Here is a 4,272-nt window from a genome sequence, read left to right on the forward strand (position 1 = left end):
CGGCTGCCAGGGTTTCCATGGTTGTCTGCACTTTTGCCAGTGCTCAGTGAGAGGGCAGAGGTGTGTTTGGATAGGGGGTGAACAGGAGTATGGATGGGGGTGGCAGGTCACCACCAGGGTGCAAGAGAAGACCAGTTAGCTGTACTTTTGAGATCCACTGTCCCACCCACCCACCGATCCATATGTCCACGTCTTCACAAGATGTAGAGAAGGTACTCAGAGCGTCCCCAGTGAGGTCCTGCTCTCAGCTGACATCGGAACACTCTCTCCTTACAATTAAATAAAGAATTCTGCAGGCATCCCCACCCTACCAACTGAAAAACACCTTCCTCAATACAAATAGCTTGGTTTGCTTTTTTTTAAACTTTTTTTCCTCTTTATTTTTTTTAAATGTTACATTAAAAAAAAATATGAGGTCCCACATACCCCCCACCCCCCTCACCCTACTCCTCCCATAACAACAACCTCTTTCATTATCATGGGACACTCATTGCATTTTGTGAATACATTTTGAAGCACTGCTGCACCGCATAGATAATGGTTTACATTTTAGTTTACACTTTCCCCCAGTCCACCCAGTGGGCCATGGCAGGACATACAATGTCCAGCAACTGTCCCTGCAGTACTACCCAGGACAATTCCAAATCCTGAAAATGCCCCCACATCACATCTCTTCTTCCTTCTCCCTACCCTCAGCAGGTACCACGGCCACTTTCTCCACATCAGTGCTACAGTTTCTTCCATTAGTAATCACAATAGTTCCATAGTAGATTATCAGTAAATCCACTCTAATCCATACTCTATTCCTCCATCCTGTGGACCCTGGGATGGTTATGTCCACTCCACCCAGAGGTTTGCTCTTCATAGTGATACTTGCCTCAACTTAGTGGCTCCAGGGATTCATGGGTTCTTGTGGTATCTGACAATGGCATGAACTCTCCAGGTTTCCTCTGCAGCTTGGCTTTCTTGGTCTCCATCATCTGGGCCTTTGGCCTGAGTGTTCAGAATAATCCCCTTTCCTGAGTGCCTTGCAGATGTCCAGGGCAGGGCTTTCAATCATGATGGGCATTTTAGTCACCTTTGCCAGTAATTAAGTCAAAGTCCCTTTAGGTGTTCTGAGCAGGGGTAATTTGTAAAAGCTACCCCAGGTGTCTCTAACATACAACTATGGTTGAGACCTGCTTGGGCTGTGTAAGGGAGGCAGGGGCTGGGACAATACGGAAAACTTGGGAACAAATGCTGCTAACACTGGGTGTGGGGTGGGGAGGAGGGACAGAAGCAAGCGACCGTTGTGGCCAATTAAACAAAGAGCTCATAGGCTGAGCTCTGGAGTCAGCAAAATTGGGTTCAAAAATCTCAGGGACTACAACTACCAGCTGTGATCCTGAATAAGCTTTTACTCCTTGGTCTCAGTTTTCTCGTCTTGTTCTCTGATTGCTCAGGTTTTAAACAGCTCATTCATATTGATGCAATAATCTGTTGACTCTTTCCTAAACTATTAATCAGATTTTACAAAGATGTTTCCTTCAGTTCCCTGAATTGCCTACTTTTCTGCCAGAGTCATTTGTTTTCTTTGCTCTTCTTGGGTCTTCTCTTTCATACTGCTGGCTTCCCTCAAACATCTGGTGATGGCTGGAGATTCCTATTTGGTTGACAATGATAGGTGGCATGAGTTTCCTCCATGATTCCGTAGGTATATGTCTTAGTTTGTCAAAGGCTGTTGATGCAAAAAATGCCAGAAACGGATTGGATTTTATAATGGGAAATTCCTTAGAGGAAAATCAGTTTCAAGGTTGTGAAAATGTCCGAATCGAGGCATCATTAGAGCTGCTTTCTTACCAAGTTCAGCTACTGCCAATCCTGGCATCCTGTCATGTGGCAAGGCAAGATGGTGGGTGATCTCTACTGAAGTCCCAGCCTTCCTTTCAAGGCTCACCATCTCCTGGAGTGCAGCAGTGGGTGATCAGGCATATAGGTTGTCTCTTTCAGGGCCCCCTCCTTCAGCCTTGAGCTGCTCATGGGCCCAGCCTCTTGGGAGCTCCTTGGCTCAGTTTCAGCAGCTAGCAATCCTTCCGTCCTCTCTCACATGGCAGGATCAAAATGATGACTTCTTTTCTCTGTGTCTTCTTTCTCTCTGTATGTTCTCAGACCCAATCTAGGTCATGCCTCACTGATGTAATCCCATCAAAAGCAATCTAATCAAGTGATCTAATCAAGTCCCCTAACTCAATCTAATCAAAAGGCCCCAACTACACTGTGTCTGCAGGCCCAGGAATGGGTTAGCTTAAGAACATATTTTTTCTGTGGTCCACAAAAGACAAACCAGTATATTTCCTCAGTGGACCTCACTCTCAAAATAGTAGAAATGCCATGTAGTTTGGGTCAGCAAAGTAGGTTTTCCTGCTAGCTCAAAACCTCCACACCTTCCAAGGAAAGAAGGAGCTTACCCTCCTCCCTTCCCTTCCCTTTTCCTTCTTTATGTCTGCCCCCAATCCTACATATGAAGAGTCTGCTATATGTGAATTTTGGTGGGATATAGAGAAGGATCTCACCTCCTATATGGAAGGAGAAATGCCTAGGTATATGTTCCCTGGAAGCTAGGACAGAATGCATAATTTAAAATTTGTCAATCATATGACTCAGCCCAAGATTCGGAGTATAAAACAGGCAATACAAAGCCAGGAGGACAGCTTTGAGTCCATGCTGGCAGGGGTGGTGATGTAATCGATAACTCACTCATGGTGTCCTATGCCCAGCAGTGGTGGTACTGGGGGAGATGAACAGAATCTGGTGGAAGAAGTTCCCCAATCAGGCTGTTGACCTTGGTTCTGATCCTGAGCTCCTAAGCTCCTTCTCTTTCTCCAACCCTGATTTCCTACATTTTAGCCAGTTTTGTGAGATTTCTAATATTCTTCCAATAGTTAATCCCTGGCTTGGAGTTGGTAGTAGGTAACAGATCCTTGGGAAACTGGGGGGCTGTGGAATTAGTATCTGCCTTAACTGAGGTTAGTGCCTTAATGAAAAACGGATAAAATCAAGTTCAAGTTCATACATGGAGCTGGAACTCTGGTTACTTAGGGTGAAATACCTAATTAAAATGCCTATAGTCATCTGGAATTAAGTGCCTATTAAAAGTAAAGTATTTTCTTTTTTTTTCCTTTTTTGATTGGCTGTTTCTTTCTTGGCTTTTTTTTTTCCCCTCTCCCCCTCCCTGCCCCCCCCCCCAGTTGTCTGCTCTCTGTGTCCATTCGCTGTGTGTTCTTCTGTGTTCACTTATATTCTTGTCAGTGGCACCAGGAATCTGTGTCTCTTTTTGTCACATCATCTTGCTGCATCAGCTCTCTTTGTGTGTCGCCACTCCTGGGCAGGTTGCACTTTTTTCACACTGAGCGGCTCTCCTTACAGGGTGCTCTCCTTGTGCGTGGGGCTCCACTACGCAGGGGACATCCCTGCATGGCATGGCACTCCTTGTGCGCATCAGCACTGCTCATGGGCCAGCTCTACATGGGTCGAGGAGGCCCTGGGTTTGAAACTTGGACCTCCCATATGGTAGGCAGACGCTCTATCCATTGAGCCAAATCCACTTCCCTAAAGGCAAAGTTTTGAGGACATGAGGTGTTTCTGCCCCAAAAATAGGGTCAAGATATGAAGATTGAGGAGAGATGGCCGAGCAGCTTCCAAAAAGACACTGGCAAGCTCAAGTCCCAGACTCTGTAGCTCAAGGAACAGATTGAAAGCTAGGGCTTTTTATGACCACTCTTAAAGATCCTTTTACTTCTCTTGTATCTATAAGGCTGAGAAAATAGAGAACTAAATGCAAATTTGGATCCTGAAGGCTGGCTGAATTTCTGTTGGTAAAACCATAGCCTTTCCAAAAGAAATTGGAGCATTGACCAGGAAAGTGTAGAACCTGAAAATCCTCTTGTCCTTCAAGAGAAAGCTAGTTCTCCTCTTGCCCTCCCCTCCTCAAATTCTCAGTCTCATTAGGGATGATTTACTTTTAGAGAGAGAGATCATAGAATGTCCTAGAGGGAAGGACAACAGCAGTCATATCAGGGAGGGTAATGAGTACAAACTGATGTTATTTCAGGCTTTTTAAAAATTTGGCAAATTTGGGGGAAAATTAGGGGATTTTTATGGTGTTTAATAATGGAGGGAAGAACATCCTTTAAAACTGGTCTGAATTTACTGATGTAGAGAACTGGCTACAAAGACTTGATTTGCTGTGCTAGCACAAAAAGCTAAGACCAGAAGGGTCTTAGTATAGACAGA

This window comes from Dasypus novemcinctus, chromosome 21 (genome assembly GCF_030445035.2).
Source record: "Dasypus novemcinctus isolate mDasNov1 chromosome 21, mDasNov1.1.hap2, whole genome shotgun sequence".
NCBI lineage: Eukaryota > Metazoa > Chordata > Mammalia > Cingulata > Dasypodidae > Dasypus > Dasypus novemcinctus.